A 17273-nucleotide genomic window follows, 5' to 3' on the forward strand; every position below is an offset into this window, starting at 1 on the left:
GTGATTCTCACTACTCCTTTTCACAGCTGCTGATTGTGTGAATTCTGTTGCTCTCTGCTGCACAGTAGGACTTTAGTCCTGTAGTTTCACAAACTAAAATCACTTCCATTTTTATCCCTGGAAAAGGTTAATTTGTTAGTCATGCTCCAGTCACTTTTATTAGATTGAAGTGGGAGTTGGCCATTTGTTTTTGTAACATAGCCAGCGCACCATACATATCTTGACCTAAAGCAGTACTTCAGGAAATGAATTAGCACAGTCCAGATCTAAGTGCAAATGAACCTCCCCTAAAAGTTACCTAATACATAGAGGGAGCGGGTCTAATGAAAAATTCCATTCTTCTGTTAATTTTTTATGTAAATATGATCAGGCAGCTTCTTATATAATAACTGGTTTTAAGTTTCTCCCATAGTGAATACGTGTTTATACAGATCATAACCTTCCTATAATTTTGTAGAGAAATACGCAATTTAGTTAGGACTATTTTGTTGTGTGATCAAATGTCTAAAAATTGAATAATGAAATTGATAGTCAAAGCATTTAATGAGTTAATACATTTCTGTTTCTTCACAGAAATAAGGATGAAAAGGCATAGTCTAACTTACAGCTTTAAATAACCTTAATAAATGACAATCATTACTGTCCTCTGCAAAAGGATATTGGTAACCTCCGGAAAATAGATTTTTTCAACAACTACAATTTTAAAAGTATTCTCTCTGTGTATCCTTTTGTAGCCAGAGTTTCATTTGGAGAGCAGTGGACTACTGGAACAGTTGCTGTTCCTCAGAAATGATTGTATTCATAGAAGAAATGGTATTGTTTGGCACATTTGCCTGGTGAAACTTTCACAGAATAAAGGCAGTGGTCTGTAATACTGTATTGGTTAAACTGAAATGAACTTCAAGACAAGTAGTTCATGCTCTTTCTCTAAAACTAAATTCTAATCTAAAATTCCCTCCCCCCACTTTCCTTAGAAGTGCCTTTTATCTTTGCTTTATTTTAAATTTTAAAATAAATAGAAAAGTAAATGTAGAGAGATTCTTACTGATAGATGAACAATTTGTTATTGACCTATGCCTTCAATATATGCCAATTACTGAGAACTTTGTTTCAGTGTAAATATTGATATTTATTGTTTTTCTAGAGTCGGAATTTTATCTTTCATGAATGTTTGGGGTATTTTCCTTGTAAATTATGAATGCATTTTCTACTTTACTTTGAATTTTCCTTAGCCAATTTCTGTTGTTATTCTTATTAATGTATTTCTTTCATTCTATGTCATTGTCTTTCACTTTATTTTTCTTCAGGAGCATTTTATTCCTCAGAGTAAAATGTAACCTGGTGTACTAGGTTCACCCTTGCAGACCTCTCATGCTTTTCTGTTTCTGAATAACACAGTCATTCCATATATATGAGGATGAAATATCTTATGATATTCAGGTTTTGTCCTCTTGTTCTCTGAATTTATGTGCAAGAATAACTACAATGTCAGATCAAATGGTAGGATAGAAAAAAACCCACATAAACACAAAAAACCCAGCTGATACTCATCCAGTTACTGTAAACTTCAATTTTGTGACACTTACTGAAAACCTAACATCATTCCCTGATGTTTTAAAGATGTGAGTGTTATCTTGTCCATATAATGTATTGTATCATTGAGGGGAAGGAGTGCTGATATGCTCTGGATGGCAGAGTTCTTAAGAAATGATTTTGCAGTCAAATTACTAATATTCTTTCTCAGATATGAAAAGCACAGTCCTTTTGTTTACATGGAAATTTGTATCACGCAACTGTGTGTGATTTTCAGCACTTCTCCACAAATAGAATATGATAAGAGCAATGTAATATAGTAAAGCATGCCACTGTGGACTCTCTAGAATTGCACAAGAGTCTCTTTTAAGAGTTCTGACATTTTATACTAAAGATGAAAGTACTATCTCAATTTAAAGCTACATTTACATAGCCTTTTGTGATGGGTTGACCCCAACCAGCAGCCAAGTACCAACACAGCCACTCACTCTCCTCACCCAGCAGGATAAGAACAAAAGTGAGAATTTTCAGGTTGAGAAAAAGATACAATCTAATAGATGAAGGAAAGATGAAAAATATCAAGCAAGCAATGTGAAATTAACTCATTTATCATCTCACATAAACAGACAGATGCCCAGCCATTCGCCAAGCATCAGCCACACTGGGAGGCAACCCCTGAACATCCCTTCCTCTTCCTTTAGGTCAGTTCTTGTTGCTGCACATTATGTTACATAGTATATCCCTTTGATTGGTTTGGGTCAGGTGTCCTGGCTGTTTTCTCTCCTAGCTTCTTACCAACCCATGCTGGGGGTGAGGGTAAAGGAGGGAAAAGAGAAAGCCCTTCATACTGCGCAAGCACTGTTCATCAGTAGCCAAAATGCTGCTGGGTTATCAACATATTTGGCCACAATTCCAAAGCAGCTATGAAGAATATTAACTTCATCCCAGCCAGACAAAGTACACCTTGTTAGCATAACTGACATATGGAACATCATGCACCAATTCATATTTGACATCGAGAGAACTTATAGGAGTAGGCAGTAATACATTTGGATGATGCCTTGGGTATGAGCAGAGATGTACGTTACATAGAAGTGATGGTGGTTAGTATATGAAAAAGTTGTAATCTTACTTCTGTCTGAAGATATCTTTGCTCATTCTGTACTGTTTTCCATTATTTTTATTTGATGTATTTGCTATTGTTTGTTCATGGCAATGTACAATGAATTTTCATTTATTTCTCAGCACAGTCAAACAGTAGATATTGCTGACCTTCAGCAATGCAGTGTGTTAGTCAGCAGAGTCTTGCTTTAAGTCCTCAAAAGGCTTTGGAAAGGCTGACTAGCTTTATATGTTCTTTTTTTTTAGTTCATGCTTAGTGTCTTTGAAAAGGCTTCATTTTTTCCTTATATTAGAACTGTTCATACCTTAGCTTTCAAAGGCAGATAAAATGATTAAGATAAAGATGAAGAAGAGGTAAAAACACATAGCAAATGTGAGATAATTGCGTTATGCAACAAAGAAGAAATTAATTTTATTGTAAAGATTTGACCTCTGTATTTTATTTGATTCCAATTTGCATTCTCCTCATATTTGCTTTGTAGCCAACACACTGCTGGAACAGTGTTTAATCCATAATAATTTTGTATGTAAGAATAATCAAGGTTTGGAAAAGCCCATTCGATTATTGATATAATGCATTTTGTATGTCATTAGAAATTGTTTTTTTATAAACCACCTCAAAAGTTCAAGAACACAAGAAATGACAAAAATCAAGATCTAGCACCTAAATTCCAAAATTACCACAATAACAAAGAGAAATGCCAATGAATATTAATGTCTGAGAACTGAGAACATTTAATAACCGAAGCCATACATTGTGCATTTTCAGTATGACTAGAAAATTGGATAGGGGGTAAGGTGAACAAAATCTTCAGGAACTGGCAAAGTATATTGAAGATCTGTGTGGATCTTTCAGAATTTTTGCAAATATTAGTTTCACTAAAGTATTTGCTTGGTGGTATTTTCAGTTATAGATACTTTGTTAATCCTTTAAATGCAACCTGAAGAATTCCAGTCATCCTTTCAGATTTTTTTTTTACCTTTCTGTTCAATATTTTCTCTAAATGCAGCCTTTTTTTTTTTCCTACCTAAAGTTTTACATGAAAACACATTTTTAAGAAGATATTCAAATGTCCATCTGTTCTCTAAAACTAATTCCATAAAAAGCTAAGAGTAGACATGTTTTTAAACAAATCAGAGATTATATTTAAAACTGATTAAATGAGAAGGTTAAAAAAATTCATTTGCAACTTTGTAAAACTATCTACACTTTTCTGTAAAAAGTTGTGTTTAGGTGATAAGCCACATTTATCTGTGTGTTAGTAATTGAAACTTAATATTTGCTAATAAATTTGTCCTCTAGAAAAGATGTAGCTCAGTGCAAACTTACTTTACTTGTATCAGTGATTTCACCAGGGAATGAAAAGATGAAAGACTAGGGATTTAATTACTTGTAATTTAAAATATGAGTAAGCGTGTTGAATTCCTTGTGAGATTTGAACACCTAGTGAGCTTAAACCCAAGTGCTAAGCTATATGTGTAGTTAAATATGCATAAGAACTTACATATATAGGTTCTGAATCAGAAACTGAAATCTAACTTCACAATGAAACTTAGCTTTATTTATTATATATACCTTTGTACTGTTGCTATGTCAGAAATGTACATTGTATTTCACTTTATGCATTCTTATCATGTGATAATATGTAACAAAGTTCAATATTAAAAAAATGGAAAACGTAATTCTTTGAGTAGTACAGTAAGGGTTTTTTTATGTAATAAATTTTGTTGAAAACACTAGCTGTTCTTGAATGTATCTTGAACATATGGGCTAAAGAGTTGATAGCGATGAAAGCATATTTGTATATGACTGTGTAGGAGTTTAAAAGAAAGAAGAAGTAGGTGTTAAACATGACAGTAAGGTGGGAAAAAGTGACAATGGGAGAATGAGAAATCTAATGCAGAAATTTATCTTGTGCAACTAATTCTTGAGACTTATGTAACTTTGAGTTAAACTGTATCTACATGTTATATCTGAATCAATACTGTATGCTCTTACCCTGCTGTAAATGTGAGACAGCTTGTCCCTATTCAGTGTAAGGAAATTTATATACAGAATCATATTCTTTTAAAGAAAATAATCTTGAGTACTATCTTACATGTTAACTTCAGGATGCTGGTAAGCATTGGATTATATTGCTTGTCATACAACAAGACAAATAAGACTTTTCAGTTATGGCTTGGAAGCACTTCAATATTTGTAATGAAAATTTCATGTTATAAGTATAATTTTACTTGATAGAACTCATAAATACTGACAAGATGACAGATATTCTATCTTTAAGGAAAATATGCTGTTTATTATGCAACTGATACTTCATCTCTTCAGGTTACATTCCAATGAAGTGTTCATAAAGTAATCAAAATTAATATTTTTTTATACATTTAAAGGAATATATTTATAACATGCATAAAATGTGTAATATAGAAAGAAATATACACTATGGTTAGGTTTAGGGAGAAATTTTCTAACCTTTAACAGCTAATTAATTTAGTTGCTGAGTGATTAAAAGAGCAATAGATTGTATTAAGAAGTTAACAACTCTCCGTAATGACCTGTTCCCTATTGGCATTTGGCATGCCTGTAACTTTATTACCTCTTGAGGTAATTCAATAAAAATCAGACCTGTGTGAGCGCCCAGGAAAGACAACAAATGCAAAAATATGATCCATCATGTTTGTGTCACGCGGATTTTTGTTGCACATTTTATGATTTTGTTTTCTCTCTGATTGACCACAACAGGTTTTGTTCATTATGAGTATGCTACAGCGTGTAGTATGGGTTTGCACATGGAAGAATTAAAGATGACAGGTTAGAAAGAGTGTGCCAGAAGGTCATTGTCTTAAACCAAAATTGACGGTAGATAGTTAATTTAATTTTTATCAATAACACTGGATTTAAAAAAAAATTGTCGCTTACTGACAATTTGCATTCTTTAAGTCAATGGTTTACTCTCCATTGTGTTAACAACGAGTATAACTATAATGGACAAGCTCAAAACGTTGTGTGTAGATAAGAAAGGATATTTCAGTGTTTTGTAGGAGATGGAGATTTTCTCCATCAAAAAAAAAAAGGTGTCTTCTCTAAAACTCTCATTTCTTTGGGTCAGTCTTTAAATCTTGTCAGTTTCCAGTTGCACTGAAACATTCCCTATGTTGACAACCATCTACAAGAACAGTGCTGCTAGTGGCTCCACCATCTGGCTTGTAAACAGTGAGCTCATAAACCTGAAAGAGCACCAAAGCATGCTGTGTAGGTTCTTATGACCATTCCTTCAGGGCTTGTGCATTCTCCTGTAATTCATTAAATGATCTGACAACCACATAAGAAAAATACTTTTTAATATATATTAACATTTTTCTGTTGTTTTTAGTTTCTAGTAGAAGCATGAGGGAAAAGATTTGTATGTTTGGAATAGAAACTGCTGACAAGTCCATTCTTTCTTGTATCGCCAAGTTCATTCCAGGCTGTATCAGAGTTGTTCTTACGAACCTTTTCTTTAAGCAATTTATACATATACATACAGTAAACATTGTATCTGAGAAATGGAAATTTTGACCTTGGTCCTTTGTCCCGCTGCTTCATGTATTTCCTTGGTGTCCTAAGGATTTGTGATCTTCTAGGTGAGAATAAAGACTTGTGTTCCATATGCAGTCAGTGTAGGATCTGGTATATTCTTAGTTCCTTGTATTTCCGAGTATACTCCTTGCTGTCTTGTGTAGTATTGTGTATTTCTGAGGATTGGTGGCTTCATGCCCGGATGTGTTGTGTTGCTGAAGCCAGGAGGTAGGAAAGCATATATTATACACAGTCAGTTTATAACCTGCTAGGATCAAATGCACTGTCTGAGCCAACTGTAGATAGTAAAACACATTCTTAACATAAAACATAAACTACCATGGTTCAAAAGCCTAAATTCAGGAGCAATTGTACATTGTAATCTATGTTGATCAGTTTACAGGCACATTTTTTTTACTAAAGGAGGTCATACTATTGATAAAACTCCTCAGTATAATTTCATTTGCCAAATTCAAGCCCATGAACCTTCTCCCAAGTTGATATCATCCAAGTGTTATTCACCCAGACAAAATTTTTAACAGTAGTGGAGATTGTTATAGGTAATTTTTCTTTGTCAAGGTGCAAAGAGGTTCTACAAACAGGATACGCATAGCCTGGAAGTGTAAAGAAATAATTTCTTGCTTGATACTCCACAGGTAGGTAGGACCTAATGAGCTCATATGCTAAGCTTTTAACATGCTCACCTCTCCTATAAGGCAGCAAAGAGTCTTTGCTGGCCAGGCAGGCAACAGTTAGGAGAGGAACAGTTGGCACCTGCAACTCCCTAGAAGGGGTCATCATGGCTACTATGTGCCTCTTTTCCATCATTAGCACTGATGTGGATGACACTGGCAATCCAGCTGTTCCCACTCAGACCAACCAGATTCTTTTTCTCTTTGGGGTTTCATACATTTCTATGGTGGCATTTACTTTCTCGAGTCCTTGAGCTGCCAGTTATCAATAACCCTACATCTGTCTGAAGTTGGAGCCAATGTTAGACAGCTGTGTCATATCACAGCTGTGTTGTATCACAACTGGGCCTTCCATCCTTGGTACACAACCAAGGATTAGGGGGAAGGGGGCTGGCTAGGGCCTGTAGCTGGAGTTTGAGAGAGAAAAGTTGGCAAGTTATAGGTCATGATTAGCTAGCTATACTTTGTACTGGTGTGTGTTACTGATGCACCATGCAGATGTGTGATTTCCCAGATATTACAGCTCACTTCACACTTTCCTCTGAAAGTGGAATAAAATGAGGATAAGAATGATTGTTCTAGGACTCAGAGTCTGAATAATTTTAACCTGGGTGATGACCACCCAGCAGCATGTTTTGGGCTTTTTGGCCAGAGAACATTCAGATATATTCACTAAATTTTTCTGCCACTGTCACCAGCTGGGATACAAGTGTCACAGAGCAAGACAGGACAATTAAAACTAATAGATTCCCACCAACCAATGACAGCAAAGGGCCTCTAAAAGTCATGCACTTCTGTAGACTGCTCTGAATCCACATTACGTCTCATCTAAATTGACTGGCTTTTGTAAACAGGCCTGAAATTGGCTTTTAGCTGGGTTTTGAAGCTTTGTCAAGAAAAGAAAGTCTTAACTCTAGTCAGTAGTTAGCCAGAAGTGGCTTGTTCAGAATGCAAGTTTTTTCATACCTGATTGATGTTTCGAAAACCTTAAAGAAGGAAAGAAAATATAGTTCCTGAATATGTCAATAGATGTTTTCTTCAGAAGAGTAGTCTCTTACAAGCCAGAAAGTAAAGTTCAGATGGTGTTTCTCATGTAAGTCAAATTGCCATCGTAGTATCCTTGACTTTTATCTGAAAGAAGATAATAGGACCTAAGTCATGCAGCAAGAGTAGGGTATTTTCTGACAAGAGAAAGAGGGCTTTGTGCAGCATAAGATGTTTGGTTTAGGTCATGTGTGTGTGTTTGTATTAATTCTTACAGAGCCTAGCAAAGAAAGAGTAATCTGTGGTTACGAGGACTTAGCTGGCTGAAGTGTATCGAAGACAAATAAATAGAGTTGACAAAATGGTTTAATGTTTTGGGTGAAAATAATCTCTTTTTGTTTTGTATAACCTGACCCTGAATAGCTGTAAAGAATTTGAAAGTCTGTGAAGAACTTGCAATGTATCCCCAACAGTAAGTATGGAATAATAGTATCTCGATAGTAAATCTGAAAATACATATTTTTATTTCCCTAAGAAATATATAGCAGATTTTTAGAGGCAATGAAAATGTAGCATAAAATAGCCTTTGGGGATATAGTTTCTTCTGTCATAAGCATATTAAAATAAGCTGATATCAGCTATGCATCTTTTCTGAGTTCAACAGAAAAGGTGAAGCTATCATGTTTTTACGATTCCAGTGCCTTGTGACAGTTTTAAACTTTATTTCTCGTCAATTATTTATGATGTAAGTTTTCTAGTTTATCAATCATCCAAAAATCAACTTTCAGTAACAGCTTGGTCTTTTCTACTTTTAAAGTCATTATATTTTTCGCACCAATTAATTCATGTAACCAATAATAATGAGGTCGCATTGTAGCAAACCGGGCTTGCGTTCAGTTAGAAAGGTGTGATGTTAGCTAAGTCATTATCCCAAGGTCATGTGAAAAGATAAGAGTAGTGTCATGTGGATGGACAGGATATTTTGATACCCAGAAGAAACATATCTACTAATTAGGAGCTACTTAAGTTATCATTAAGAAATGTATTAGAAGAATGCTTTACCTCGGATATTGCCGTAGAGGCACAAATAACAATGTGCGTTATTCATCTTCAATTTGAAAAAAATCTCTGCTCCTTCTTAAAAAGGGAAATACAGTATCAGTTTAGGAATTTTTACAGTTCATTGTCAAATGAAATGAGATCCTTTTGAATTACAAACATTCAAAAAAGTGAGTCTCAAAGACAGTGGCTAAGACACTAAGCAGAGTTTCTACATTTGCTTGGTTTGTTTATACAGTAAGATAATATTTTTTTAATGCAAAAATTGCTTTCAAACCTGACTTTTTGTTGTTATTGTTGTTATAATTTCAGTACCTATAAATAGAAGTGCCTGACATTTTGCATCATTCTTTACACTTGCTCTTTATATAGAACTCTCATTGATTTCAATTGCATATATTGAATTAGACTAGGATAGGTGGCTTTTCATTTATAAAAATATAGTGACAATATTAACCCCTATGCTGATATAAACATTATTAAATCTTCTTTCTTTATAAGATACTTTAAATAACACCTCAGGATTAAATTTTATAATTTCTAGACCATCACAAATTGAGATGCTGTGAATGTATGAAGGAAAGTAGATTGAGTTCTGAACCACTTCTTTAAAATTCATTGTTCCAAAAGTTGGGCAAAATACTGATTGTTTCTGCAATGAACCCTTGGAATCATGGTGACATCCAGTGTCCAACTAAGAGTATTTCAAATTATAAAGATGGAATAACCACCTTCTATAGAATAAAAAGGAAATATTTGCATTGACTACCTTCTTAAGTTTTACCATATTATCATACTGGAAAGAACGAACTTGTCCATGCACTTTTGTCTGTCACAGAAAAGAGTTAATGAATCTGTGTCTGTCCAAAATTTCTGCCACTGATCTTTGTTCTAGGCTGATTAGATAGTCTTTCTGGGCATCTGAAAATTACCTCAAGGAAGAATATGACAATGAAGGGGAAAAAAGGCATGAAAATATTTAATTTTGTGAAGTCTAACGTTGGATATTTTTTTTTTTTAATGAGTTTCTTCATGGTCTTTGTAAAACCACCTATGGTATTCTTAGATTATTGCAAAACATGATTTTGACATTAGAAATTAAGGATTAGAGTGGACTGGGAAAAATACATGAAGTTCCAATAAAAGCAGTTAATTGTGGAGAAATAATGGGAATTCAATTCTCTATCAGTTGTTATTTCTGCATAGGCAAGATCTCAGAAGGTATTAATGAAATATGTATTATACCCATGCTATTTGATATCTTAACTTTGAAAACAATCATATGATTCCCCTAAGATGAGTAAGCCAAATCATTATAATGCCTTAGTTGACAAATACCGTGTTTATAAATACACAGCCACTATAGAGGATAGGTTTTACTACATATAGATTTTCTGATAACAAAGTATTAAATTGGTCTTCTGTTGATTGAAGGATACCGGATGTGCAGCACAGACACTACAAGCAGTAAAGAGAATATAGGAGTCAAGATAACCTACACACAGATTTATACCACAGAAATGGGCATCTCTGTCGTGTGAGTCTCCAAGTTGTTCAAAAGGCAAAATGACTTGAATACAACCCTTCTCCAGGATGGAAAAAATTATCCAACTTTAAAACAAAGCAGCAGCCTTTTATACTATTTTGCTGCGATTTTTTTCCTAATTTGTATCCTGCAAGAAGTGGCCAGATATATAGCTAATGTTTCCAAAACCATTGTCTTGAAAGGAATTGTGTGGTTATAAATAAAACAACATTTCTCTCCAGTAAAAAAGAGCTGTTTTGAATATGTCTACTGGATAATGCTGGCTGTTCTTTCTGATTAGTTATTTAGTGTTTCAAGCCTTGTTTTTTAAAGCTTGAGTAGCTACAAAAGGCTACTAAAGTAGCTACAAAAAGACCTCTTCTGTCTTAGAAACCCTGTTCCTTAGAACAGCTCTGTTTTTATAGAAGCTCTGTTCTTTAGCAACAAACTGAACTGTGTTTTCCTCTAAAAGAATAATCCAGCAGTTTAGAGGGAACAAGTCTAGAATATTGTAAGTGAGATATCCAGCAAATGAGGGCATCTATATATATGTGTCTGTATAAATTTTAGGAAGTTTATTTTTTTAAGCCAGAAAACTTTTCAAAGTTCCTGTATCAGTTCTTTGCTTATTTTTTTTTTTTTACTTGATTGTTTAGTACTTTCTGAAATTCATTTCTATGGGTACTTCCTTAAAGCAAACAGATGAATTTCTTGTCACAATAAAACCAGAGTAATGGAATTTTGGATCAAAATCAAGTGTTAGTTTGAATTATTAGTATAAATGAGAAATCTACCAAGTGTTTTATGTTGAGTAGAGAGATATCTGTTTTTAATTGCATGTGCTGGTCATTGTTTCTCTGTTTGATATATTTCTGAAAAGAAGTTCAATAATTCAAAAGTGCGGTGGGAAAAGGTCTAGTAAAAGAAAAGCCTTATGAAGGTGGATTTTTCGTGTTAACTCCTGTGGAAGTAAATTATCAAAAACAAAAACAAAACAAAACCAAGGAAATTAACTTCACTGGAAAAGAATAAAACTTATAGTTAAAATAATTAAACTTTATACTCAAAGTTATTCTTGGCAGATTATTAGTCTCTAGTTCCCTGGTTTAACAGTTTAAGAGATGAGGAGTTTTGTTTACTCCACTATTTCATCAGCATTATGGCCAAACTGATATGGATACAGAATAAAATTCAGGGGGTTTGTTGCTGGAGAAGGAAGTGCATGCCGTATATGTTCCATGCAGGGTGGCAGGATGTCAAGGTGTAATTTTATTTAGAAAAGTAAGAAATATTGATCTGTTGCAGATAACATTCAAATTCATAAACTTTCATGGTTCATTACCTTTTCCAAGTTTTTGCTTCAGGCTTAAGTTGTATTTGCTTCATTTATCAAGAAAGTATAGACTGACACCTGACTACCTACCATCTGCTGCATGATTATATGTTTTCAGCACGTAGTTGAGCTTATCTTGACTATAGGGCTATAAGAAGCATTAGCCAAACAAAGCAAAACAATCTAGCACTTTAGGATCCATCTGTTAAAAAAATGTATCACAAAGCTGTTTTCTCCACTGCTGAAGGAAAGTAACTTAGTTTATGGTTTTATGCTTATTTCATTTTATTATAATTTCTTGCATGCTTGCTTTTGTCTTGGGATATAAACATAAATTGTTTTGTTTAAGCAAAGACCTATCAAGAAACTCAGAATAGATTGCATGTGATCAGAATTAAAACTGTGCTGTTAAAATGCAGCTATAAATATTAATTCCATTTTACTTTTAAGTGACCTGGGCCTGCAGTAAGGCTTTTCTTTCAAGAGAAATTAATCTTTTAAAACCATACAAATACAAGTATGCAAACAAGCAATGATTATGGAATTGTGAACTGGAAAGCTGCTATTAACGCTGGTGCTGACCAATTGAAGAAACATTATTTACCCAGCTTCCTTAGCAAAGAATGAAATGAGGGCAAATTCTGAAGTGTCTGCTTAGCTATTTCTCGAGCAAAGCTTTCCTTTCAAACAATGATGGGTAGAGTACTTTGAAAAGGAAATATATACCACTTCAAATAGGTTCAGTTAGATAGGGAGAGCACACTGGAAAATAAATAACGGAAAATGTGGGAATCAATAAATGAAAGCAATTAGAGTCTGTAAAGAAGTATCAGCACACTGTCTTATGTAGACACACTTTTGTGTAAATTTTAGCCTAGCTTATTAGCTCTTATTGGATTTCCTGGCATTTTTCATAAGAATTGATTTTAAAATGTTTATAGTTTATCATTTTTGTTATATTTGTGCTAGATTGTTCAGTGAAGGTTATAGTCCATAAATTCAATTCTATTTTTAAACAGTTTCAGTTCAGCCATTTGAAGAGAAAAACAATGTCGAAGAAAAAACTTGTTCAGCTACATTAGAACAATGAAACTGTCATAGATTACTAGGTTTAAGGAGGTGAGTTTGAGGATAATAATTCGAGAAACTCTTTTACCTTTGTGTTTTTTAAGTATAGATTTGCTAATGGAAAGAGATAGTATATGTGAAAGAAGTGGAGAGAGGTCATACGTAGGCATCCTGAAATCTAAGGAAGGTCTTGGAAAAAACGAGCTGGGCTGACTGATCAAACTGGAAGGTGAAAAAGAATGTGAACAGAGGGGTCCTGGGAAGCAGAGGGATAACAAAAAGAAAGAAACTGGGGAAAAAGAAAGAGACTGGGATTCTTTCCTAAATGAGAAGTGTTGGATAGCAAGCCTTGGTTTGTGCTATAAAGGCTTTAGGGATGGGTTAGATAGGCAAGAAGAATGATAGTGAGACAAAAAAAAACAGAGCATAAAAGCTTTGAGCAGGACACAAAGCAATGTAGAACTTTATGTGCGCACAAGGATGAAAGTGTAAAATTGTGCGTGCAGTTCTAATTTGACGTAATTTCCTATTTTTTATTTATTTGTTTTTAGTGGATGAAAGAAATACAGGCATTTAAAGCAAAGTGGGGAAAGAAAATTGTGTTCTACTGTGTGATGTCATACATATGCCCACATTGTCCCTCAGCTTGATTAAAAATTTTGGATCCATGACATAGTTTTCTACAGCTTTAAAAATTACATTGTTTATGATGGCAGTCAATTCCATTTACTCCTGATAGAATTGCACGTGAAATTTATTTTTCTATCAGATTTTAGAAAAGAAGTGTGGATTTGAGGAGGAATAAGTTGTTTCTTATGTTTTTGAAGTGATGTTTCTTTAAGATATTGTATCTATTACTTCACTTGGCTTGCAGTTTACAAACAGAGAAGGACTGGTGAGAGATGTGGTGGTCAGAGGCCACCTTGGGCTTTGAGAACATGAATTGATAGATTTCTCAGTTCTTGGTGCAGTAAGGAGGAGGGTCAGCAAAATCACTACCATGGACTTCAAGAAGGCAGACTGTGGCCTGGTCAGGACACTGGTTGAGAGAGGCCCTTGGGAGACAGTCCTGAAAGGCAAAGGGGTCCAGAAAGGCTGAGCATTCTTTGTGAAGGAATTCTTAAAGGCATAGGAGAAGGCTATCCCCATGTGCCATAAGGTGAACTGGCTAGGAAGACATCCAGCCTTGCTGAATAGGCAGCTTCTGCAGGGACTTGGGGGAAAAAAAGCACAGCTTACCACTTTTCGAAGAAGGGACAGGGGGCTGAAGAAGAGTATAGAGATCTTGTTAGGTCATGCAGGGAGAAAATTAGAAAGGCAAAAGCCCAGCTTGAACTCAATCTGGCCATTGCTGTAAGAGAGAACAAACAAATGTTTTTACCAACATTAACACCAAAAAAAAGTGAAGGAGATTCTCCATTCTTTATTGGATGTGTGGGAGGCATTCTTACTAAGGGTGAGGAAAAGGCTGAGGTACCTAATGCCTTCCTTGCCTCAGTCTTTAATAGACCAGTTATGCCCAGGATATTCAGCCCCCTGAGCTGGAAGGTACAGATGTTGTCCAGAATAAACCCCATTACAATCCAGAAGGAAGCAGTTAACAACTTTCTATGCCACCTAGACACTCAGAAGTCTATTGGCCAGATGAGATCCACACAAGAATACTGAAGGAGCTGGCAGAGGACATCACCAAGCCACTCTTCATCAGTTATCGGCAGTCTTGGTCAAAAGGGGAGGTCTCAGATGACTGGGGGCTTTCCAATGTGACACCCACCTACAAGAAGGGCCAAAATTGGATCCAGGGTACCACAGGCCTGTTAGCCTGTTAGCAGCTGATCACAAGTGGTGCTCTCTAGGGCTTAGGTTTGGGGCTGGTCTTTTTTAATATGTTTAGTCATGTTCTGGATGAGGTGATGCAGTGCTCTCTCAGTAAGTTTGCAGATGACATCAAACTGGGTGGGAATGCCTATCTGCTTGAGAGTAGGAAGGGTCTGCAGAAGGGTCTAGAGAAGCAGGATAAATGGGCCAAGGTTAATTATATGAGCTTTCACAAGGCTAAAATGCTACGTCCTGCACTTTGGTCACAACAACCTCATGCAACACTACAAACTTTAGGAAAGAGTGACTGGAAAGCTGCCCGGTAGAAAATAATCTGAGGCTGCTGTTTGACAGTGGACTGAATATGCTCCAGGAGCATGCCCAGGTGCCCAAGAAGGCCAACAGCATCAGATATGATGTGGCCAGCAGAAGTAGGGAAGTGATCATCCCCCTGTGCTCAGCACTGGTGAGGCTGCACCTCAAATACTGTGTTCAGTTTTGGGCCCCTCAGTACAAGAAAGTCACTAAGGTGCTGGAGTGTGTCCAGAGAGAGGCAGTGAAGCTGGTAAAGGGTCTAGAGCACAAGCCTTGCGAAAAGCAGCTGCAGGAGTGGTAAAGCATTTGAAGAGGCTGCCCAGGGAAGTGGTGGAGTCTCCATCTCTGGAGATGTTCAAAAGATGCGTAGGTGTGGCACTTTGGGACATGGCTTAGTAGGCATGATAGTGTTGGACTTGATGATCTTAGAGGTCTGTTCCAACCTTAATGATTCTATGAAAAAGCATTATGATATTTATTTGGGTGATCTCTTTTCTTCATATCCCTATTCTATTTTTTTTTTTTTTTTTGAGGTCAGGATAAAATTTTTAGTAGCACAAACATTCTCTGTAGCTTTTTTCAAGCTATTGTTACGGAAATATGTATTAAAAGAACCTGCAACCTAAAAACGTATAGGAGACTTAATATTGCAATTGTTATTTGGCATACATCAGTCTGTCAAATAATGCTGTCTTAGTAAGTGATTGTTCTGTGGATATTGTATTTTATGAGATAAGAAAGATGTTGTAGTACCATATAGAAATATGTGACAGGCTTCAGGGAAATCATGGCAAAAAAAAAAAGAAAGTATAATATGATTTGAATATTTTTAGAAGATTAGTAAAATTATCTGTGCGTGGGGTTTTTTCCTAAAGTTTAAATAGTTGCAACAATAGACATGAATTGTAGCACCCTAAAATTAGTTATATCAGTATACTCTATCAATCTGAACTAGCATTTGGGGGGAAAAAAAATCATTAAAATTCTTTCCACTGTGCAGTATGTAAAGGTGAGGGCACTTTGGCATAATTTGAGCCTAGTCTCCTTTCATTGCTGTATGACTACTCTTTCAAATATTGCATATTAATTATGATAACTCCATTTTATTTTGAGTGTTTGAGTGTCTCAGCTCTCTTGCATGAACATTTTTGTGGCAACTGTTGTTATAGTCATCTTTGAGTTTTAATGATACCTCACAGCTCAGAACTTTCTCTGAATAATTGTTGAAAAATATGTGCAACAGTGAATTGTCATCTAAACATATTTTTTTATTGTTCATTGTAATATGCTATACTTTGATTATGAAAGGTTGAGGTTGTGTGAAACATATTGTTTCATTGGCTCTGCTTTTATCTTTCTGAAGCCAAGGTAGTCTTGCTATCAGTATTTAAATTAATTTGGTGTACTGTTCTCACTAGTTACTCTGTCAGGATTAACCAATTATGAGTAAAAAAAAAGTGTTTCAGAATGAAATTGGAATTGCCAAAAATGCAACAAGAGAACTGCTGACATGGAAGAAATCCTCCGTTAACTCATTGTATTATATGAATAAGTTATACTTTTCGAGGGAAATTTAGCTGCTGTAGTTGCATGATACTCTAAATCATTAGCATATTTTGAGAAGTAGCATTATCTCCCTTCACCGTAATAAATATTTATGAATTATTTTCTTATTTTAGAGTGGATTTTTATAAAATATGTTTCAGAACATCTATGTGTATTGCATCCAAGTTACAACTGAGGTTGTTGTACCAGATCTCAACAGGCATAAATGTGCAGATATATGAGGTCCTACACAAAAAAATCTGAGACTAACCCTATATTTTGGAAACCAAGAGCTGAAGGGAAGAAACAAACAGATGGTTATAGAATGTGTTCTAACCTGTCACAGTGAAACAAGGCTCAACTAGATCACTTCATTCACTACGAGTGGACATGTGTTCAAATATGGATGCTTTCTGACTCTCGGTTGGAAAATGTTAGTGTGCAAGAGTGAACAGCAAGTTATCATCAAGTTTCTTTTGAAACTGAATCAATCCACAGCGGAAACTTTTCAGTTATTGACTGAGGCTTACAATGAAGAGATCCCAAAGGTCAAGTTGGTGCTCAAAGGAACCCATTTTTTGTCAGTTAAAGATGTAAAAGCAAAACCAATGGAGAGCCTCAACAATCATTCAGAAATAATCTATCGAATTGCTTTGAAAGTGGGCAGCATTGTCTGCAGCTGTGTGTCAGCTCAGTAGGGAACTATCTTGAAGATAATAT

The 17273-nt window shown here is 35.2% G+C and overlaps 1 protein-coding gene across 1 annotated transcript in view; it reads left to right on the forward strand.

Annotated features, from left to right (window-relative positions):
• The window catches only part of DOK6 (docking protein 6), a 250579-nt gene that overhangs the window by 43038 nt on the left and 190268 nt on the right, over nucleotides 1-17273 (forward strand). The gene's annotated exons all lie outside the window — the stretch shown is intronic.

This window comes from Cuculus canorus, chromosome 2 (genome assembly GCF_017976375.1).
Source record: "Cuculus canorus isolate bCucCan1 chromosome 2, bCucCan1.pri, whole genome shotgun sequence".
NCBI classification, from domain to species: Eukaryota; Metazoa; Chordata; class Aves; order Cuculiformes; family Cuculidae; genus Cuculus; species Cuculus canorus.